Source organism: Cherax quadricarinatus, chromosome 44, assembly GCF_038502225.1.
Source record: "Cherax quadricarinatus isolate ZL_2023a chromosome 44, ASM3850222v1, whole genome shotgun sequence".
Lineage (NCBI taxonomy): Eukaryota > Metazoa > Arthropoda > Malacostraca > Decapoda > Parastacidae > Cherax > Cherax quadricarinatus.
In genome coordinates, this window is record NC_091335.1 from 1,258,159 (window position 1) to 1,282,387 (window position 24,229).

The 24,229-nt window shown below is 44.4% G+C and overlaps 1 protein-coding gene across 21 annotated transcripts in view; it reads right to left on the minus strand.

Moving 5' to 3' along the window:
• The window catches only part of RhoGAPp190 (Rho GTPase-activating protein 190), a 317,483-nt gene extending 294,072 nt beyond the window's left edge, over positions 1-23,411 (minus strand). For 10 of the 21 annotated variants that reach the window (XM_070093910.1, XM_070093908.1, XM_070093921.1 and 7 more), the window contains exon 1: positions 23,014-23,410. The gene's annotated coding sequence lies outside the window, so the exon portion shown is untranslated. Of the gene's footprint in view, positions 1-23,013 lie in introns of all 21 variants that reach the window. The other 11 variants (XM_070093917.1, XM_070093914.1, XM_070093915.1 and 8 more) reach the window with 3 other exon arrangements.
• Between the last annotated feature and the right edge of the window lie 818 nt (positions 23,412-24,229).

Here is a 24,229-nt window from a genome sequence, read left to right on the forward strand (position 1 = left end):
GAATGCTTAACAGTATCCTCATGGCTGACAGATTTCGTTGTCAGATTGAGACCCATTTTGTGAGATAGAATATGACAAGAATAGCTAGTTTTTCTTCCCATTAAGTAACTGTCATACAGAGTAAGGCAGCAGCACACTGCTGAGTGCTGATGTATCCACTTTTTATATAAAAAATGCATACCCATCCCCCCGTAGCCCAATACAAAATCAAGTCTTACGAAAGCCTTGTGCGGGTCGCTTGAATCTATACTATCACAACAGGTTTTAATATGGTAATTTTGGCCTTTCGTGATCAGGTTTTTAATTCAGCTGCATATAAAACTAAGTATGCAACGTTTTATTGCAGATTCTTAATTATATTACATTCTTGAGAAGTACCAAACCCGCTGGGGTCATACAGCGTCTGAGGTAGTTTCATACAGAATATAGGATATGAGAACAAATAAGGAAGAGTACCATACCTTTAATACAAAACATTTTACGGTAAAGGCCTCTCATTATATTCTATGGACTACTACCGTGCATCGATTTGCTAAAAAGTTAAGATCTATCTGTCCATTCTTAGTGTATGCCTTGTGTATGTTACACAACGTTTCTTTCACGAAGGTGTTTTGGTTGTGAAGTGCATTCACTACAAGGGGTAATGATGTAGCAGTGAAATGGGTCCCTAGCAAAATATATAAACCCATGGTGCCCTGGGTAGTAAATGTATCTATCTTGCCTTAGGCGATTGACTAGTCACCTGTTTAGATTAATGTACCCTTACGATACTGAAGGCCTTGTATCTAAAAAGAAATTAATTTGTAATGAATATGAATGGAGTTCCAGGAGTCTAAGGGCAGATTGCAGGTTATCACAATCCTTTTTTCATTTTACCTGATCATTTCAGATGTAGTAGCGAAATGATGATGTAATCAGTCCATCAACCTTGGAAAAATAGTATTTGAGGTGGTTAGTCCCTCAGCCTGGAGAAGAGTTAAGCTCCGTGATCTGGAATATCGTTCCAGACTTTTCCAGGCTCAGGCACTGACCACCTCGAATACTGTTCTTCTAAGGTTGATAGACTGATCACAATCTTCACTTCATTACTACATCTGCTGCCTTTGTATATAAGTGAAGAGGCGAAACGTTCCAACAATAAAAAAATACCGAACTGTTACCCATGCGTCTTACTCTATCAACATGTTGGTATTTTATACCATTTTCAACATAGCTTTACATATGTAGGCGAATGAGAGTTAGGTAGACCTGCAAGTGACCCAGCTGCTAGATGCAGCTGTCATCACAGCGAGGTGAATCACTGTTATTCCTGCTGGCTTCACCTCCCACGTCTAACAGTCACAACTCAGCTCACCACACAGGGGAAACTCGACGACCCTCACCCCTGCCTCGCTCATAATGCGATTACCTACTTGTAGATACAGCAGCAAAGCTAAGTTCATAGTGTCCCGTCTAATATTAAGTCTCTCACACAATTTTGTTTAAGTTTCCAGTAGTTGTAGCACTTTGTAGATAAATGGTATAAAATACCGACACGATGGAAAAATAGACACGAATGCAGTATAATGCGATCCTTTACTGACTACATTTCGCCCACACACTGGGCTTTATCAAGTCGCAAACAGATCTACCCGAGCAAACCGTACATGAGAATGTATAGGATGGAGAGTCAAGTGGAGGTTGTAGGTTGATATAACTCGTTTGACAGGTAAACATAGCTAGCTTTTGTTCCCACTGTGTAATTATATAGAGTATTAACAGTTCTGATGTATCCATCTTTGTTAAACAACGCAATCATTAATTACTGTCTTTGCCAACCATCCTATAATTGTCGTCACTCACTCACAAGAGACAAGTGTGCCTTTTACTGTGCCAGGGGAAACAGGAAATAAAGTTTGATCCAAGGAAGGTTAGTTGTAGGTTGATGGATCAAGAACTCTTATCCGACATTAATGCACCCCCATCCTCCCTTCCTTGAAGAGACGTGTGGGTTGAGTGGTAACATTTGTACCACCACCAGACATTTACACATCTAAAAAAAAAAAAAATAAGCCTAACGTAAAATATCAAAACTGACTGTGGGGGGGGAGGGAGGGAGTGAGGGAAATGGAGGGAGGCAAAGGAGAGGGGCAAAGGAGAGGGATAAAGGGAGGGAAAGGGAGAGAGGGAAGGAAAAGGGGACAGGGAAGGAGGGAGGGGGAGAGGAGAAGGAAGGGGAAAGGTAGAGAATACAGAAAGGGAGCGTAGATAAGTGTGATAAGATAAGATAAGATTTCGTTCGGATTTTTAACCCCGGAGGGTTAGCCACCCAGGATAACCCAAGAAAGTCAGTGCGTCATCGAGGACTGTCTAACTTATTTCCATTGGGGTCCTTAATCTTGTCCCCCAGGATGCGACCCACACCAGTCGACTAACACCCAGGTACCTATTTGCTGCTAGGTGAACAGGACAACAGGTGTAAGGAAACGTGTCGAAATGTTTCCACCCGCCGGGAATCGAACCCGGGCCCTCCGTGTGTGAAGCGGGAGCTTTAGCCACCAGGCCACCTCAATTTCCCCACATCAGTACATAACCTTAGAAGCGGCTTTAATGTGTGTGTGTGTGTGTGTGTGTGTGTGTGTGTGTGTGTGTGTGTGTGTGTGTGTGTGTGTGTGTGTGTGTGTGTGTGTGTGTGTGTGTGTGTGTGTGTGTAAAAAACCTTATCCTGCAGCTAAGCCCTGATCTAGATTTACCTGGTGATTATCTGGTCAACCAGGCTGTTGCTGCTAGTGGTTCGCTGGCCTAGATATCTATCAAAGAATATGAATATAATAATGATATACAATACCGGCAAGAAGATAAGACACACATACAACAGTTAGTTATCTTTATTCCGAAATGTTTCGCCTACGCAACAGGCTTCATCAGAGGTAGCAAATATGGAGACAGTAGTAGTGGAGAGGTAGAGGTGATGTGGTCAGTAGTAGTAGTTTGAGGTGATCAGCCCCACAGCCTATAGATGTGTTCAACTTCATAGTTTTGAACTGGATGAAGCAGAAACATGAAGATGAACACCTCTCCAGACTGAGGGACTGACCACCTCAAACTACCACCACATCTTCACATCTCCACTGCTGCTGTTGTCTCCATATTTGCGACCTCTGTATCTGACTGATGAAGCCTGCTGTGTAGGAGAAAAGTTCCAGAATAGATATACCTAACTTTTGCATGTCTTATTTATCATCGCAGAATGGTTGATCTGGCACTTGGTGGAGATACTTTGCAAGTTTCCTCATGAAGACTTCTACACTACACTTGTTCTAGCAGTGTTTTTGATACCTTCAGGTAAAATGTTTTTAGAAAGTCAAAAACTACTGATGTTGATACAATGTTCTCTTATTGTGTCCATGGGACTCCTGACTTTCATGGGTTTATTTCACATGTTCTTCCATATTTCACTCCAGCATGCAGTGTACAGATTCATACTATTTTTCCTTAAATACCATTTTCTGTATTTTAAATCTGCTTTGGTTGCGTTACGAATGGTTGGATTACATTAGGTTATGTAACCCCCTATATTATTATTACAATCACAACTAAGCTCTAAGCCCACAAAGATTAACCCCTATTGTAATTACCAACAAACAAGCAAAATTACAAAAACCGGCCGTGATGCGTCTAGCAACAGGAAAGGAAAAATTGGTACACCGAATTTTCAACTTTGTATGCCTCTTTATGGGGTTCCCAATGATACCCTCCTGAAAACTGGCCTACTCTTCACAAGTGATGGGTTTCATATCCATAAAGTAGCTGGGATTATTTAAGTATACTACACATGGGTGGAGCGTTAAATCCACAGGAATCATACATTACTACTATAATAAAGAAGCGCTAAACCTACAAGGGTCATACAGAGCAGCACAAGTCATACAGCCCCAGAAAAGTGAATAGGTCTAATTCCTCGGATCAAGAGCTACCCCTCATAGACATCAAGACACTCCCTTAAGGGGAATAAGTCCAGCTCTGCTACAACAAAATCTTCTAAGCTGTCATAGCTACTGAACCCGCTGTGGAATGCATGACGGTATCCTCTGCCCTACTTAAGTCTCCCAGCTCGGGCCGACATTCCATTACCTGAAGTATGAAAACCATCCTGTGATGGAATATTATATAGAGTATACAACTAACACGCACACACTATAATGAAACATGACGTTTCGGTCCGACTTTAAACATTAACTTAGTCCAAGTCGGACCAAAACGTCGTTATAAGTTTCATTCTCCTATGTGCGGGTTATTTGTGTATTGTTCCAGTCCCGGTATTGTTTTTTTTTTTCTTTATATAGGCTATTTCCTTAAAATAGAAGTAAGAACATGGAACACATCTGGCCACAGTGGTGGTAGGGGCGGATGTAAGACGAGAGCCAGAGTGGGGCAGCAGACATGCGCTGAGTCTCCTGCTGCTGCGGGAGTGTTGGCAGAGGAATGCTGAAGTGGAACAGCACACTTGGTGGTGGAGACGGCAGTAGCCACACTCACTACCGGGGTCCTAGTGATACTGCACCACACACCACTGGTGCTGCTACTGACAGGCTGGAGTGAGGCTACATCGTCACACATCACAATAAGTGTTTATAATACACAATCATTACATAAATGTACAATAATCTGTAAACCTATGTGCAGTTAACATTAATAAAAGCTTATCAACAATGTATACGCCTTCTGTTGGTCCAGCAAAGGCAAGCCAGCAGATTCTTCTGCTGTCGTCCACCTTTACAACCAATGGCTGGGACTTCCGTCCTAGCCTTGATAGTGTGCAGAACTCTCCCTGTAACCTATTCTCGCAGTGATAAACGTCAACTGTTTCAAGTTTCATATTTTTCAATGGCAACCCCGGTGCTAGACGTTACACCGCATGATTTTCTAATTTGCATATCTATTTAAATATATTTATGCAGGCTAATTAGCCCACCTTAAATTATCATATTCTTCCTTAAAATAAAGAAAATACGTGTGAGAAAAACAGGAAACGTAGAATGATTGGCATCAAGAAAAACAGTAATATTGAAGTTTTAAGAGAACAGGTTACTGTTAGTTTGTGCACCCCATAAGTACAATTATCATACATAGTAACAAATGTGTAAATTACCTAGAATAAAAAAAAAGCCAGTGATTTATTCCATTTTAGGTAAGGCAAAAAAAAAAAAAACAGGATTACGAAGATCACAATGGGTCTTTGTCAGACCCCACTGGGCATTTGTTACATTGCTAGAAAGGAATATTAGTCATTTCGTATTTTACTCTTTGGATCCCTAATCCCATTCTGCCCGCTGGACACGGTCGGAGCGCCATTTATGAGCTCCATTTATCCGCTCTGCAGATATTCTACGACTTTATTATTATAATAAAAAAGAAGCGCTAAGCCACAAGGACTATACAGCGCTGCAGGGCAGGAAGGAAGCGAGGGCATCAGGTGGCAAAAGGGAGATGGATGAGTAATAGGTTACGGATAACAGCGGGGCAGTGGATGGTGAAAGGGTAAAGGGCAGCAAGAGACTGAACTAGAAAGGGCTGAGGGGAGTGCGAAAAGTATCATCAGAGTTTGTGGAGTAAATCAGTCGTTGTCAAGAAGTCAATGAGAGAGTCAGGATTAAAGGAGGGTCCATCAGCAAGAAGGGAAGGTAAAGAGAGAGTAGTAGAACGAAGACGACGTTGGAGGTAAATTCTGCGTGCTCGTTGATAGAGTGGGCAGTCTAACAGAATGTGGCTAATCGATACTGGAACTTGACACTGCTCACAGAGAGGAACAGGGTGCCTCTCCATGAGATACCCATGAGTAAGACGAGTGTGACCAATGCGAAGGTGGGAGAGAGTGGTCTCCCAACCTCGGCACTGATGACAAGAAGACGGCCAGTAACCTATGCTCGGTTTAATAGAATGAAGTTTGTTACCGAGCAGAGTTGACCAACGTTGTTGCCAACGGGTGCGAAGGTGGGTAGCTATTGCAGCAAAATAGTCCAGAAATGGAACACCTCGATAGGAAATTGGTAGGTCATGGACTGCTGACGGCGCAGCAGTGTCTGCCTGTTCATTGCCCTGTACGTCGACATGACCAGGGACCCAACAAAAAACAATATCTTTATGTTTGGTAGAGATACGGTGTAGCCAAAGTTGGATACGGAGAACTAGGGGATGAGATGTATCAAATTTTCGTACAGCCTGTAGAGCACTAAGGGAGTCTGAGACTACTACAAATGATGACACAGGCATAGATGCAATACGAATAAGTGCTGCAAGAATGGCATACAGTTCAGCAGTAAAAATGCTAGCTGAAGATAGTAAATGTCCCCGCACGACGCTGTCCGGAAACACTGCTGCAAATCCGACGCCGTCTGAAGACTTAGAGCCATCTGTGTACACAGCGGTGGCATGAGAATGAGAGTGGAAGTGATCAAAAAAAAGAGAGCGGGAAGCCACCGTAGGCAGTTGAGCTTTCGAGCAAGGGAGTGAGAAAGAACAGACCCGAACAGCTGGAACTTCCCAGGGGGGTAGGGAAAAGTGAGATGCTACATGAACATATAAAGGTGGTAACTGAAGGGAAGACAAGAGTGAATGTAGGCGAAGAGAAAAGGGACGGAGCAAACAGGGGCGGCGAACGAATAAAGAATGTCTACTAATATCGGTGACCATTCTATAAATGGAAGGATTGTGTAGATCGTGAGAGCATACATAGTAGCGAAGTTAATGGGCATCACGGCGATCAGACAAAGATGGAACATTCGCTTCTGTATAGAGGCTCTCAACAGGGGAAGAGCAAAAAGCACCAAGGCACAAACGTAATCCTTGGTGATGGATAGAGTTAAGGCTAGAGAGAGTAGCAGGAGAGGCCGCGGAATAAATCTGGTCACCATAATCGAGTTTCGATAAAATGAGGGCTGAATGTAGGCGAAGCAGAGTTCGACGATCAGCTCCTCAGGAAAGATGAGCAAGGGTTTTAAGAAGGTTTAGCCGGCTGTGACAAGTTACCTTCAGAGAGGTTATGTGAGGTTTCCAGGATAACCGACGGTCAAAGAGAAGGCCTAGAAACCTGACTGTATCACGTCGGGGATACGGGAGCCATAGAGATACAAAGGATGATCGGAGATAACAGAGCGTCTAGTGAAAGTAATTTGGTGAGCTTTGGTACTTGAAAATTTAAACCCATGCGTGGTGGCCCAAGTGGAAACACGGTCGACCGCATGCTGGAGAGAAACTGCAATAAGATGACAGTCAGCGCCTGCACAAGCAATAGCGAAGTCATCAACATAGAGTGATGACCAAATATTGGGTGGAAGAACAGAGGCCAAATCATTTATAGCAAGGAGAAAAAGTGTTGTGCTTAGAACACATCCCTGAGAGACACCTTCAGCTTGGACGAAGTCCGGGGAAAGAACATTACTGACTCGAACACGGAAATGTCTGTCAGTTAAAAAGTTCTTAAGGAAGGATGGTAGATTCCCTCGGAGGCCTAAGGAATGGGCTGGGCCAAAATATTATACCTCCAAGTTGTGTCATATGCCTTCTCAAGGTCAAAAAATATGGCAATAACTGAGTGATTGTTCGCAAAGGCATTACGAACATACGTATCCAAGCATAGTAAGGGGTCTATGGTAGAACGACCCTTACGAAAGCCATATTGACTAGCGGAGAGACTGTTCTGTGTCTCTAAATACCACATTAAACGTCGATTTACGAGACGTTCCATCACTTTGCAAACTGCACTAGTAAGAGCGATGGGGCGATAGTGGGAGGCATCATGTCCTGTAGTACCCGGTTTGCGGAAAGGGAGAACAATGGCAGATTTCCACAGCTGGGGAAGAACTCCTTGTGCCCAAATAAGATTGAAGAGGTGTAAGAGGACTACAAGAGCTGACCGATGTAAATGTTGTAACATACGAATATGAATGTCGTCAGGCCCAGCTGCCGATGATCAGCAAGCTGAGAGCGTTGCCTCCAGTTCTTGAAGTGTAAAAGGCACATTATACTGTTCTTCTCTGAGAGAAGAAAAGTCCAAGGGTACTAACTCTCTGGCAGACTTTGAGGAAAGAAACGAGGGGCATAGATGGAGCCCTCGGGAAATACGGACCAGATGTGTGTCAAGTTCAATGGCAACGTCGAGAGGGTTTGCTACATCAACACCAGCGACCCGTAGAACAGGAGCCGGATCCAGAGTATTTACCACTCAATTTCCTCACTTTTTTCCAGACTGCACTCATAGAAGAAGCAGAGGTGATGGTGGAAACATAGTCTCGCCAACAAGTGCGTTTAGCTTCATGGATGACACGGCGAGCGATCGCACGCTTTTGCTTAAAATCAAGAAGTCTCTCAGCGGTTCTATGGTACCGGTACCTGCCCCATGCAGCACGTTTCAAACGTACTGCACGAGCACAAGCAGGAGACCACCAAGGCACACACTTCTGAGAATGCCTGCCTGAGGTTTGGGGTATAGAATGAGAAGCTGCGGTATAAACTGACGTCGAGAAGATGTGTAGGAGCTCATCAATGGAGGATGAAGGAACCTCACTAAAAGCAGTGAGGTGTGAGTAAAAATCCCAATTTGCCCGATCAAATTGCCAGTGAGGACTACGGAAAGGTGGTGAATAGGAAGGAGAAGTAAGAATGATCGGAAAATGATCGCTGTCATGTAAGTCTGGTAGAACAGACCAGGTGAAGTCTAGTGCAGTGGAGGAAGAGCAGACTGATAGATCGATGCAAGAGAGAGTATGAGTACGAAGATCAAAATGGGTGGGAGTACCCGTATTTAAAACATGGAGGGGGTGAGAGGCAAGAAAAGCCTCCAACTGAATGCCACGTGAGTCACAATGAGACCCCCCCCCCAGAGGAAATGGTGGGCATTAAAATCACCAAGTAACAGAAGTGGTGGTGGTAAGGATAAAACAAGAAAGGCAAAGTCTGGGATAGAAAATGCTCGAGAAGGAGAGAGATATAAAGAACATATTGTAAACCACTTATTCAAGTGGATACGGGCTGCAGTGTAATGCAGCGAGGTATGGACAAATAGTTGACAGTACGGAATATCATTGCGTAGAAGAAGGGCACTTTCATTAAAGGTCCCATCTGAGAAAGGATCCGAAGAATACAATAAATTATAGCCTGAGATAGGTTGGAAAACAGCCGAGTGTAATTTTGGTTCTTGTAAGCAAGCACCAACAGGGGAAAACCTGGAAAGCAACATCTGAAGCTCACCCCGATTACCCCTGAGGCTGCGGATATTCCACTGTAAATAGGCCATGATTGGCGATGAAGAAAATATCAGGAATCTGTAGGTAAAGGCACCTACGGACTAGAGGGGTTAGAAAAGTCAACGTGTGGTGGCATTGGAAGACGTTCAAGTAGCAAAGGAACGGAGCGTTGCGAAGAATGGGGAAGAGAAGGAACAGGAAGTGAATCAGTGTCCATTGAAGGTTTAGTCTCTGCAATATATTCTGAAATGGCTTCAAGTGTTTCTGAATTCAAAGATGTATGGGAGACCATATTGGAGATAGAAGGAGGAGGGTGAGTAAAGATTGGGACAGTAATGGACTGTACCAAAGTAGAGGGGGAGGGAAGAGTGTAAGGGACTGGAGATGAAGTGTGGGGGGGGACAGAAGAGGCAGAAACCTGGGAGGTGGCAGAAGAGGGAGAAACTTGGGAGGGGACGGGGGTGGAAGGCATAGTACGAGGAGGAGGGTGAATCTCTACACTTGTAATAGAGCCAGAGAGAGGGGAAGAACTAGGTACAGAGACTGGAAAGGTAAAGTGTGGAGGTGGAAGAAGGGAAGGAAGGGGCAAAGAAGATTTGAGCAATGTAGATTTTTTGGACTTCTGAGTAGAGGGGCGATTGGTATTAGGTGTTGTACGAGGTCTTGTCGATACTGGGGCTTGTGAGGAAGGACGCGAAGATGTGAGAACAGACTGAGTTGTAGTCGGGACGTCAGAGCCAAGGACAGCAAAAGGATTAGATGCCGTAGTGGCTATGGGAGGGGTAACAACAGAGGAGGCTGCAGAAGATGGTACCCCAGAAGTGGGGGGATGTTTGGAAACACGAGAATAAGAAACACGGGGTAGTCTCCCTTGGAGGCGGAGATGAGTAACTGCCATAGCATAAGGGAGACCTTCTGCCTCTTTGAGGCAATGGATTTCACGTTCATTTAAGTAGACCTGGCAACGGCGGGAGTACGAAGGGTGAGCTTCATTACAATTAAGGCAAGATGGAGGTTGACTGCAAGATGTATTAGAATGGTCGTCGGCACCACAGACTGGGCATTCGGCCATAGATCTGCAATATTTTGCTGGGTGACCAAAACGCCAGCAATTTCTACATTGTTGCGGTGTACGTATCACCTTTCGAACTTGTAATCGATGTCCCGCGACATATACAGAGGACGGGAGTTCTCGGCTGTCAAAAGTTAAACGAGCCACATTGCAAGGGTAACGTCTCCGCCCCCGGGCAGGAAGGACGTAAGTGTCCACTTTGAGGATTGGGAGATCCTGGAGTTCCAGCTGTTCAAAAATGTCATTGCCACATGACTGGAAATTCTGTTGGACTATGGTATGGGGCAGAATGACAGTACCACTACAAGAATTGAGAGAAAGATGTTTTTCAATAGTGATAGGAGTAGTATTGATATTCGAAAGGAGAGAAAGATCATGAGCTTGGGTAGCATTCTGGACAGTGACGATGCGCATACTGCTCTTGAGAGCATGAAATGAAATATCTCTACCAACATGACGCAGGAGCGCTTTGCCAATACTATGGTCAGAAAGGTAGGCAGAAGAAGTCGGTCTTAAAGTAAAGAATTTAGTCCATTGTGTGGTCCGAAACTGAGCGTGGAGAAGGAGTGCTTGACGTGTCGGTCTTTTCCGAGTAGAATGGGAAGGTAACGAAGGAGCATCATCAGGAGATTGACGTTGGCGTTTAGGAGTAGGACCGGAGTTGGTCCGGCGTGAAATGGGCGGGCGATTCGAAAATTGCCATACCGTAGAGGGAGAAGCCGGAAGCATAGTCAAAGGAGAGCGGAGTTCAGACAAATCGAAGGAGTCAGTCGAAGCCCCGGTACCTGAAGCGGGTGAGGAAACAGCACCAGCAAGAGGTACAGGGGCATCAGGAGTGTCCGAAGAGTGGTCTAAACACAAGGCAGGGTCAGAATGGGGTGCGGTATCAAGAAGGGGCCCGGGGGTAGTGGGTTCATGGACTAGGGCAGCCATGGTTAGGTTACTCCTTTGCTTTTTGTTTTTTAAGAAAAAAAAAAGAAAGAAAATAAAAATAAAAAAAAAGAATAAAAAAAAGGGGGAGCGGGGAGGAATAGTTCCCAGGAGGAATGAAAGGGCCGGAAATCTCCCTCCGCGCCCAAGAGGACCTCAACACCGCTAGTAGCGCAGATGCAGCATGGAACCCGTGCCATACCCTACCCTTCATGCCAGTAAACCAGCAATCCGGGATAGCAACCTCACATCTGCCGAGCTACCTCGGTGGACAAAAGAGAGGGCGGCCGGATATCCGCCACAAAGCATACCTCCTTCGGCCACCACCCCCGGAATCCGAAAGGTGGCTTCCAGAGATACACCTGTCGCCCGAAAGACACCCAAAGCTACTCCGGGATACCAGAGAGGGATCGGGACATCCCCAGGCAATCCAGATAGATTCCATGGCAAACTACCCCACCGCCAAGAACCTCAACGAAATGGGATGGACCCCGGTGTCCTTTCCCCTACCTAGGAACTAGCGCGCCTGTGGGAGAAATCCCAAAGGCCAAAAAGAGGAAGGGCAAAAGGGAGGGGTGAGGAGGAGGAGGAGGAGGAGGAATGGAAAAAGGGGAGGATGGGATAGGGGAGGGGAGAATGGGGGGTAATTAGGTTCGGTCTGAGGAAGAAGACCGACAGGGCTGATTCCGCAGACCAATATTCTACGACTATTATGGAAAACCGGCCACTGAGTCAGGTAGGGTCTTGGCGTACAGCTCAGCAGGAGCTTGGGAAAAGGGATTCACATGACCTATTTGGTTTTTAAGTTTACATTGGATGCTACCTATTTTCGTAAGGAACTCCTGTACCCGAAATGCTGTACATAGGGGCCTTTAATTTACTGTACATTTGTTGTAAAATATACCGAAATGAACTTCTCATCCATTAGATCTATAAAATATGTTCCGGACACCGGGAGGCAGGGTTCGATATGCTTAAGTTGTTAATGACCCTAAGACTAATACAGTCATTCGGACTTCTTGGTGTGAGGCCCTCTTACTCCTGCCTAAGCATCGGTGACAAATTTACCCCATTCTTCCTGTCATCTTCAATCTGCCCGCTGAGGATATTAAAGGCTGGGCATTCATCAGCTCTATTTTCCCGCTGGTAATATACGGTTTTGGAGGAGTCTGTTACTGACGCAAGTGAGGATAAGATGTAAGTGTTCTGCTCTGGCAGGGCTTAGACCAGGAAGTCCACCTCATCTAATTAGGAACTTATTCTCATTTGGCAGTATTTCCTCCGTGGACATCAGGGAGCAGGGTTTGATAACAAATACTTTGTAAAGTGACCCGTCAAGTTCTAAACCTCAACAACCACAGCCATCCTCGGGGATGGTCTTCACGAAATGCACATGCATGCTTGTGGCCTTTTGTGCTTACGTGTAATCTACATTTTTTATACTGCACAAGGAAATAAAATGTGTTTATTTTTTACTTCAGCGTTGACGTCGGTGGAATGGAAGGGTGGCGACTCGAGGAGGGAGGAGTCTAGTTCTGCCCGTATTTTGGCCTGGGGTCCACCTGACTATTATGCTGGCCTTGATGAAGTATGGAAGTCTCGCTCTACCTCTTCTTGGACCACAGTGACAAAGTTCCTGTTTTCTTCCCAGGACGTTTGTCCTCTTCCCAACTGGTCAGCGCGCCATAAATCAGCTCCTCCTAGACTTGGGGTAAAGCAGATGTTGACTTAAGAAGTAGGGGTTGGGGGCTGATGTCTGACTTCCAGTTTAGGGGAGGGGAGGGGGTCCACCTGACTTAACTGAGAATTAGTTACCATTTTTCTTTCCAGATGAAACTTTGTTTCTTTTATTACTGCCGTCCGTATATGGGCAATATTTTTCTCTTAACTTCACAACGTCGTCATGTTTGATGATAAATATCAGGCTTTTAATTTGTAACTTTAATTTGTAACTTTAATTTGTACTTTTATCAAGATTGATGGACTAAACACATCAACTCTAGGATAAGGTACTGATTATCTCAAACAGGTGTCCCATTGCTACTGTACACAGCTCACACTGAGGTCCGTGGTTCGATCCCTGGTATGGGTGGAAATATCGGGGAGGGGGGGGGGGGTCCTTAAGACACCTGTTGTCCCTGTTCACCTAGCAGTAAATAGGTATTTGGGTGTAAGCTGACTGGTGTGGGTCACATCATGGGAGCAAAATTAACCTAATTTGCCCGAAAAGCTCTGCATAATGAGGGGCTTTCTATGTGGTATGTCACTGATGTCAGCTGTGTGTATACATTGTATAGTAAATGTACTTGTAGAAAAAAAGATCACTGTCATCAACTCCTCATCTTCCACTGGACCGAAGGTGCCACTGGCAGGTAAAATGTTTCCTGAGTAAAGATACCCAAATGTTGAACAAGTGTCTCAATTATCACTAAGGCTCAGGTGTTGTGTAGTTACCTATTTGTAGCTACGAGAAGAGAGCTGATCTTGGGGTGTCCCATCGTTGTTAATACATATCTTTAATTTTTTTTTTTTTAAATTTCTGAGGGTTGTAGCACTTACTACTGGGTACCTCCTCATTCAATTTATTCCATTCTTCTACCACTATTTATAAACAAAAATTTACCAATATTCCTTCAACTTCATTTTTTCATAATTTATATCTGCGACCTTTTCTTATCCCTGTTGAAGGTACTGTGTTAAAAACTTTATTCTTTCATATTCTGTTATAACTTTGTATGTTGTGATCATATCTCCCTTTTTCCTATCAGCCAATGCGGTCATCTTTAGTGCTTCCAACTTTTGCCATACTTTGCCATTTATCTCACATCAATTGTGGGGGGTCACTGCCCCTGCAGCCTGGCCTGATTGACCAGGCTGTTTGTGCTCACCACTACTATTCATTTTTAGCTCTTAAGATCCATTTTGAAACTTTTCTTTAAATTTCTTTTATCTAATTTATCCAGGTCACATCCTAATAACAATGAAAACTTTGTGTTCAGGAAAACACACCAACACTAAAAGTTTAAAGCTGATCAGAGGAGGCATTCTTTAGTTATCACATGCATCCCAATAATTCCAAGTTTGTAACTATGCTAGTGTACTAGAAAATTTGCACTTACATAAGGTAAATTTCTTGGGCACTGTCCTGTCTGTAATAATAATATTAATTTTGACATGATACATGGTTGTACAAAGGAATATAATATTTGGGTGTAAATGCCAAAAGCCCCTTTGTATGCAGAGCATAAGATGCATCTGTCATTAAATAATGAAGCCATTCAAAAGAGGCATAAAAATATGTTTAATGTGACAATTTCAGACTGCAGTGGAACCTCAAAAATCGAACTGCTCCCAACACAACCAATTATGTAAGTGTATTTTTGTAAGTGCTTTTATAAGTGTATTTTTGAGGGTCTGAAATGGACTAATCTAATTTACATTATTCCTGATGGGAATAAATTCATTCGGTAAAGGCACTCGAACAGCCTTCTGGACTGAAGAAAGTTCGATATTTGAGGTTCCACTGTATTTCAAAATCGGTAAATGTGCACCTACATATCTCAGTTACACAAACTGCCGTTGTCAAAGCAGGGTACACTTTTTTTGAATATCTGAAGCCAAGCAGAGGAGACAAAGTTATTGGACCCATTCCAAGAAACTAGATATGGGTTATATAACTTTGATCACAGGGCACCTGCACTTGCTGGTATGTATAATAAACAAGTGCTGAAAAGTTGAAACTTATTAGATGAGTTGTTGCCAAGTTATAAACAAAGTTTAGAGAGAAAAAAGAAAATTGAAAAAATTTCAGGCAGGTAATAAAAGGTACTTCTCTGGGGATACAGTACCTAATAAGGCAGATAGCCATATCCTATTATAAAACTCTAAAAGAAAGGAAACACTTCATAACTACGTATATGTTCATACTGTATAGTTTGAGTAAGTTGATGCATAACAAAGTTTAATTGTTTGTAGACATTAGCTGATCACACTGCAATGGCAAATTTCCTTGCCAAGTTTGCACAAACTATTTCTGAGAACTATTACAATTCCATGCCCTTAAGCACTTTGATAGTATATACATACCATGTTAGCTAAAAAACTGCTCCTGGATTCAAGGCTGTGAAGGATCGACTCAATTGACTTCTGTGCACTACTGCAACAAGTAATTCAAGTGCAAGCCTATGCAAATTTACCACACTGTCCATGCTTTAGAACAAGACGAAACCAATTTTCCTGTTATTTGGCTGTCTAACAAGGAAATACAAATGACTGAAGGCCAGTGTGATGAATGATTCAAACATCATTTTATTCCTTCAGTGATGATATGCCTGGCCACAATGAACCTTGCAGTCAAGGTACAGTACTCCTGACTTACAATTTCTGTAATCTTTGCAAAACTGTGCAGTCTGTAGACCCAAATCAGAAGACTATTTTTCACCACCCAAGACAATATCTTTCATGCAACTACTAGACTGAAGAGTTAATAGAATTAAGAGCCACTACAACCACAAGGTTGTGAAAAAAACTCATCTCAACAATGGCTGGCAGCTCGGAGACTGGCATACTTTTAACACTGCAAGTCATAAATGTGAATGCACATAAGTATGTCTTTAGCAGACTATTGGCCTGACATTTTCAAGAAATGGCAAGGCAACATTTTTATGCAAGACAGTGCTCCATTCAAAACTGTCAAAGACATAAAAGAGTGACTCAATGATTGTGAAATTCCATAATTTAATGACTGGCCAGGTAACTCACTGAACTTAAATTCGACAGAGAACATCCGAGATGCTGAGAAGAAAAAGGATGAATTGGCCACACATCACCTTTTGAAAAGTTTGTCTGCAAATGTTGGAAAATGTTTGCAACAAAATCTCGGTAACCAACTAAGTATACAATTCTCATCAGTCTGGTTTCATTTTTTATTCACCAGCAAGTTTGTAAGTTTTTTCTAAGTGCCTCATTGGCAACCTTATTATGCATACACCTCATGGCATGATGTGTCCTCTATCCCCAAACTCCTGAGTGAATTTAAGCAGGGGCAGGAGGGTAATGACTCTTCTATCCTTCATACTTTAACCTTATCAGTGCCTAGGAGATTTAAGGAGTGCATCAAGAGGAAAGGTAATCCTATGAAATACTAGTTTGGGTGAGTAACCAATAAATGTAAGTATTTTATTTTTAAAACAATATTCTGTGATGATCATTCTCATTATCTGTGAGACTGGGTCATGCACATGCATATTTATGACGCCTTCCACAAATGTGTCATGGGGACGAAGTGCCCCAATCAACTGTAAATGCAGGCTAGGGTAAATTATGGAGTGCAGGGAATAATTTATCAGGTTTTCTCTCAGTAATGAGTTAGGTCCAGGAAATTGAGAATCTGGCAAGGACAGCAAGATATGAAAACTTTAAAGATGTGCACGAAGAAGTTAGTTTTAGGCACAGGTATACACAAGTACAATTATTATACATATTGTAAATTATCTAAGCTTACCCAACTGCATAGGTATTGCTTTAGGAGCTCAATTTTCAGGCAAGACATAAAATGAGGATGAGGGAAAAGAAACAGTAAACACTAAAAAAAATTATGCAAGAAATTCCATGTTACTGGTAAAATTTGACAAATTTTTTTACTGAACACAGCGACACTAATGAAAGCCTGGATGGGAAGGGGATTTTGGAGCAAGCAATGATGCCTTACTGTCAGCTGTATAATGAACTACTGGGTAAAACACACCAGAGATACACCACAGAATAATTAAACAATCCAGCACAGTACAATCATCAACTACTGACAAATCTGCACTGATGTCAACACTAGAACTACAGTCATCCACCTCAGCCCTATAGGACCACTTCAAACCTCACTTCTCACTTGCTTGTCAAAGAGCAACAACTGCCAGAATTTAAGGCAAGTAGCAGTTTTTAATTTTTATGCAATTTTTTAAAAAAAATTATTTAGCTTTTTGAATGTCTCAGGAATGTACTTTTTTTTCCTCTTCATTTAGTCTTCACTCAAGTTAAACAATAAAAAAAATAAAGTACAGTACCAATTTTCAAATATGCAACTTGCACATTACTTAAGTTTATTTAGATACAAGTATACGTAAGTACAATTATCAAACATAGTATAACACTGTGTAAATTACCTAGGATAACCCAAAAAAAGCCATACCTGGAGTTTACCTGGAGAGAGTTCCAGGGGTCAATGCCCCCGCGGCCCGGTCTGTGACCAGGCCTCCTACTAGGTAATTTACTCAATGATCATTGTAATTTTGTCTATCTACTGTATTTGTTTTGCTTATCATTTCTTCCAATTTTTTTTTATCAACTCACTAGTATGTTTGCTGGAGGAATCGAGCTTACAAGACCTCCACATTTACTACAAATTCCTGGCCCAAATAAATCACCCCAAAAAGTTCAACATCACAACTACACCAGCAGCAAATATGGAAATGAAAAAACTGTTTTCCAATGTCATTAGATTACATTCCATCATCCTCTCCTTGTAGCTCATATCCCTTAGTTCTAAAATGAGCCTTGATGCATACTTTCTATTTTTTACAGTTTCTTAACCCTTTCAGGGTCCAAGGCCCAAATCTGGAGTCACGCACCAGTGTCCAAGAATTTTCAAAAAAAAAATTTGTTATTTTTTCTTATGAAATCGTAGAGAATCTTTTTGTGAAGGTAATAAAACAAAAAGTACGAAATTTGGTGGAAAATTGACGAAATTATGCTCTCGCGAATTTTGATGTGTCAGCGATATTTACGAATCGGCGATTTTGCCGACTTTGACTCCCATTTTAGGCCAATTACATTATTCCAATCAACCAAATTCTTAGCTATTTCACTAGTATTACTTCTATTCTATCGATTGAGCACAAGAAATCGCCAAGTCAACTGTTTCAACTACAAAATAAAGTGATCGGAAATTGTTAATTTGGCCAATTTAACACAAAGTTCAAAATATTCCAATTTCAAAATAGGGTCCAGAATGAACAATGTAGGCATTCCTGGCACTAAACTAACATTTCCTCTGTTCATTAGTTATGTTTTGATGCTTTACAAATAAATTCCATTTTGATTTTTTATTCACATAATGAATTTTTATTCACACCAAAAAATAGAAGATTTACTGTTATGCAATACTGTAATAATTGTATAAATATCATCACCATATTTGTGAATGTATATTAGACTCACCAGCTGGTGTGTATTAGACGTGTGAGGTCGTTTGTTTACTCTTGAATATCGGCAAAAATTTAACATTTCTGCTACTTTGAGCTCAGTTTCAAGCCATTTCCAGTGCTAAAACCAATCAAAATCATCTCTATTTCTGTAATATGTCTTCCATTCTATCAAATGAGACCAAGAAATCGCAAATACAACTATAAAAAACATACGAAAAAACACTGCAAAGTTGCTGTTTTAATCGAAAAATCATGATTTCATTTTTTTTCTCTCATTATACACAGTGTGCTGCAGGATCTGTTTTATATGGTGCACACATACCACATAGATATATTCTCTCATATCTAGGCCCAAATGTACCACTCACAGTTTATCAGAGTGAGCTGAGCTCATGGCGTAGATCTACGGTTTGGACCCTGAACGTAAAGCCGTAGATCTACGGGACGGACCCTGAAAGGGTTAACATTGTTTACCTGTGGGTTCCATACTGATGCTGCATACTCTGAAATGGGCCTGACATATGTTCAATAATAAGCCCAGAATGACTTTTGTTGAAATTCCTGCCAGACAAGCATTGGCGGCAAAGGTTATTTAGCTGATGTGAGCCCCTGGTGATATACCAGGCACAATGCTCACCATAAAGTGTCCCATGCCTAGGTTGGCAGTGTACTCTCCTCATATAATGAGTGTCGATGGTTCAATTCCCAGTACGAGTGAAAAGCATTGGGCGTGTTTCCTTAAACCTGTTGTCCCTGTTCACCGAGCGCTAAGTACTAGGGGGTAAGTCAACCAATTTGGGTTGCATCCTGGAGGATAAGATTAACATCCCGCAGCACAGTCCATGACCAGGTCTCATGACGACTCAGGGCCTCGTCAACTAGGCTGTTACTGCTGGCCACGCAATCCAGCATACGAACCACATCCCAGCTGGCCGCAGCCTCTTGATGACAGATAGGGGTCTGTTGATAATCCCCTTTACGTATAATAGGAAGCTGTTGAACAGTCTTGTGCCCCTGACAGTATTCTCTCAGTGTACTGAGAGCATCCCTGCTTTACACTGTAAAAGATAAAAGATAAAGATTTTATTTCTTTGTAAAGATTACAATGTGAAATCACAATTTTTGTCTGCCAAACCTTTTACTTTCATAGGGAGTGATTTGTGACCAACCCCTCTAGGATTTTCCAGGTATAAATTATGCTGAACACTTCTTGCCTGTACTCCAGGAAGTACAAGCGAGATAAGATTTGTTTGGAGGATTAGCCACCCAGGCTCCTAAAGTCAGTACCTGATCGATCAGTCGGGCTGTGGTTTGTATACTGGTTTGCGTGCAGCCAGCAGTATAGCCTGGTTAATCAGGCCTTGATTCACCACGAGAATTGGTCACATACTGGGCCATGGGGGCGTTGGCCCCCAAAACCCTCTCCAGGTATACTCCAAGTATACCCAGGATAACCCAAGAAAATCAGTGCATCATTGAGGACTATCTTATTTCCACTGGGGTCCTTCACTCGTCCCCCAGAATGCGACCCACACCAGTCGACTAACACCTAAGTACGTACCTACTGATTGCTAGGTGAACAGGGTGTAAGGAAATATGCCCAGGGTTTCCACCTGGCCGGGGATTGAACCATGGACACTCAATGTGTGAGGCAAGACTGACTGTTGCCTACCGAGCCACGGGACCTCCCAGTTTAGGGCCTTCAAACGTTCCCAGTAATTGAGGTGCTTTACTGAACTTATGCATATAGTGAAGGTCCTCTGTACATTCTCCAGATCTGCAATTTCACCAACCTTGAAAAGGACTCGTAATGTACAGCAGTATTCCAGTCTTAGATATAGTGACTTAAAGAGAATCATTGATTTGGTATCCCTTGTTTTGAAAGTTCTCGTTATCCATCCTATCATATTCCTCGCAGCTGTGATAATGACATTGCTGTGGCCCTTGAAAGCAAGATCCTCTGGCATTATCACACCTAAGAGTGGAAGGAGCACCAGCAAGTGTAGAGGGAACAGTGGCAGGTGTGAAAGGGGCAGCAGCAAGTGTGAAGAGGAAATCAGCAGCATATGTAAAGGGAACAACAGCAGCATATGTGAAGGGAGTAACAGCAGCAAGTGTGAAGGGAGTAGCAGCAAGTGTGAAGGGAGCAGCAGCAAGTGTGAAGGGAGCAGCAGCAAGTGTGAAGGGAGCAGCAGCAAGTGGGAAGGGAACAGTGGCAGGTGTGGAGGAAGCAACAGATGGGGAGGGAGCAGCAACAGCAGGTGTAGAGGAAGCAATAGCAGGTGTAGAGGGAGAAAAAGCAGGTGCTGAGGGAGCAAAAGCAGGTGTGGAGGGAACAGTAGCAGCAAGTAGGAGGGAGCAGCAGTAGCAGGTGTTGAGGTAGAAGCAATATCAGGTGTAGAAGGAGCAACAGGTGTGGAACAGCAACAGCAGGTGGAGGGAAGTGTGAAATGAGCATGTGTGGAGAAAAGTAGCAGCAGGTTGTGAGCAGCATGAGGTGTGGAGAGAGCAGCAGTACAGGTGTGGAGAAAGCAGCAGTAGCAGGTGTGGAGAAAGCAGCAGTAGCAGGTGTGGAGAAAGCAACAGTAGGTGTGAAAAAAGCAGGTGTGGAGGAAGCAGTAGCAGGTGTGGATGGAACAGTAGCAGCAGTGTAGCAATTGTGGAGGGAGCAGCAACAAGTGTGGAGGGAGCATCAGCAGCAGGTAGGATAGATCAGGTGTGGTGGGAGCAAAAGCAGGTGTGGGAGAAGCAGAGGTTGAGGAAGCAGGTGTGGGGTGAGCAGCACCAGTAGGTGTAGAAGCAGCAGCACCAGATGTGGAGGACCAGGTGTGGAGGGAGCAGTAGGTTTGAGGGGAACAAGTGAGGGAGCAGATGTAGAGGCAGCATCAGCAGGTGTGGAAGGAGGAGCATCTAGTGTAGAGGTGAGAGCAGCAGCAAGTGTGGTGATAGCAGAAGGTATGGAGGCAGCAGGAGCAGCATGTGTGGAGGGAGCAGCAACAGGCACAAAGGGGATAGCAGCAGGTGTGGATGAAGCAGCAACAGGCACAAAGGGGGTAGCAGCAGGTGTGGATGGAGCAGGCGGAGGAAGCAGGAGCAGGTGTGGAGAAAGCAGCAGCAAGTGCAGAGGAAGGAGTGGAGGGAGCAACAGCAAGGTGTGGAGGAAGCAGCAGCAGATGTGGAGGCAAACAGGTGTGGAGGGATTATTATAATCATGGAGAAGCGCTAAACCCGTAGGATTATACAGCGCCTGTAGGGGGGATGTGGAAGTTATTCAGGCATAATTCGGGGAACTGGAGTGCAGATCCGATTTCCTAGATCAAGAGCTTCACCAGCATCAAGGAACCTTCCCTGAGGGGAGGTGTGGAGGGAGCAGCAGGTGTGGAAGCAGCAGCAGATGTGGGGGCAACAGCAGTACCAGGTGTGGAGGCAGCAGCAGCAAATGTGGTGGGAGCAGCAGGTGTGGAGGCAACAGCAGCAGGTGTGGAGGCAGAAGCAGCAGGTGTGGAGGCGGCAGCAGCAGGTCTGGAGGGAGCAGCAGGTGTGGAGGCAGCAGCAGCAGGTGTGGAGGCAGCAGAAGCAGGTGGAGGGAGCAGCAGCAGGTGGAGGGAGCAGCAGCAGATGTGGAGGGAGCAGCAGCAGATGTGGAGGCAGCAGGTGTGGAGGCAGCAGCAGGTGGAGGCAGCATCAGGTGTGGAAGCAGCAGCATCAGGTGTGGAGGCAGCAGCAGCAGGTGTGGAGGCAGAAGCAGCAGGTGTGGAGGCAGCAGCAGCAGCAGGTGTGGAGGCAGCAGCAGCAGGTGTGGAGGCAGCAGCAGCAGGTGTGGAGGCAGCAGCAGGTGTGGAGGCAGCAGCAGCAGGTGTGGAGGTAGCAGCAGGTGTGGAGGCAGCAGCAGGTGTGGAGGCAGCAGCAGCAGGTGTAGAGGCAGAAGCAGCAGGTGTGGAGGCAGAAGCAGCAGGTGTGGAGGCAGAAGCAGTAGCTGTGGAGGCAGCAGCAGCAGGTGTGGAGGCAGCAGCAGCAGGTGTGGAGGCAGCAGCAGCAGGTGTGGAGGCAGCAGCAGCAGCAGGTGTGGAGGCAGCAGCAGCAGCAGGTGTGGAGGCAGCAGCAGCAGCAGGTGTGGAGGCAGCAGCAGCAGCAGGTGTGGAGGCAGCAGCAGCAGCAGGTGTGGAGGCAGCAGCAGCAGCAGGTGTGGAGGCAGCAGCAGCAGCAGGTGTGGAGGCAGCAGCAGCAGCAGGTGTGGAGGCAGCAGCAGCAGCAGGTGTGGAGGCAGCAGCAGGTGTGGAGGCAGCAGCAGCAGCAGGTGTGGAGGCAGCAGCAGCAGCAGGTGTGGAGGCAGCAGCAGCAGCAGGTGTGGAGGGAGTGTGGCCCGCACATGGCACTGTCAAACACATATTAGCCAGCTAGACCCGTGGTGGGCGGGGCATGTTTGTCATGCAGGGGACAGGTGTGGCGCCCACGGGACAGGTGTGGCACCCACGCCCACACAGGCAACAAGATATGCTGGAGGCGACGCCGCATCCTCGCCTCTGATCGATTGGACAAATGGTTGATGATTGAATGCAAAATGAATTCACCTGCGTTTGTTACTCACCTGTGGGCGCGGCGGGCGTGTTGGGCGTGACAGGCGGGTGTAAGAGGTCACCGCGACGAGGTAAATCAGGCAAACACACTACTCTGGGGAATACTGAACACACAGAGAGGGAGAGTAACAAGAAACACTACCTCACTCACTGGCTCTGCCAGCCACACTCCGCCATGTTACACACAATCTTGCCAACACTACCACCCTATACTTCGCATTTTCAACCAGAATTTTGCTCCTTTTAACGGCATAGTTAAGGGGGGTTGAAGGGTAATGGTGCTGGAAAAAATGACTGGTATCTGGTGAAAGTGATGTAATGGAGAGCTGTGAGGGTTTGTGGGTGTTGTGAGGTGTGTTATGGAGGGGAGGTGTGTGAGAGTGTTGGGAACACTGGTGGGTTAGGGCGGGGCCAGACGAGTTGTTCTGAGCCTCACTATTGGCGCCGCCGCCGCCGCCGCCGCCGCCGCCGCCGCCGCCACCACCACCACCACCACCCACACTAACACAACTTATTTATTTAACACTAACATTCATTTACTTATCTAACACAGTATGCTAAAACTGTACATTTATAAATTACAAGAGAGTAAACTCTGGACACCAGAGAGAGAGAGAGGATGCTGCACTAATTCTGCTGATCTCTGCTTCACTTGCTACACACACAACTAATCAATAATATAATAGAAGTACCAGTTTCCTGTAATCAATAAAACTCTTATTATAACATCATAACAGCATTTTCTCTCACACACACATACTGTCAGGTAACATGCGCGCACACACAACCTTTATAGCAACTCACATTATTATTTACAATATCACTAAATTATGCAACTTTGTTACATTGAGTAATCAGTTGAATCATCATAACTAAATGTTCACTTACTAATAAACTTTCAAATTAGTATATAAATATTATCACAACTACAGTTGTAAACACAATAGTTTGGCCTTAAAACAAATTTTCTCAATATCTCGGGGAAAGCTGAAATAAAACTCTTACTCTACATATTATATTCATAAAGAAGCGCTAGACCCGTAAGGATTATACAGCACTTGGGGAATGGAAGGCAACAGGGTTTGAGCCAAGGAAAAGCTAGCTCCAGTTCCTCGGATTATGAGACCACCGGCATCAAGGCCCCTGTGGGTCGTGCCTGCTGCGGTCTTAGTATACCTAGGAAAAATATTGTGTAACTTAGAAAGGGCTTTTGATCCAAAGAACTGG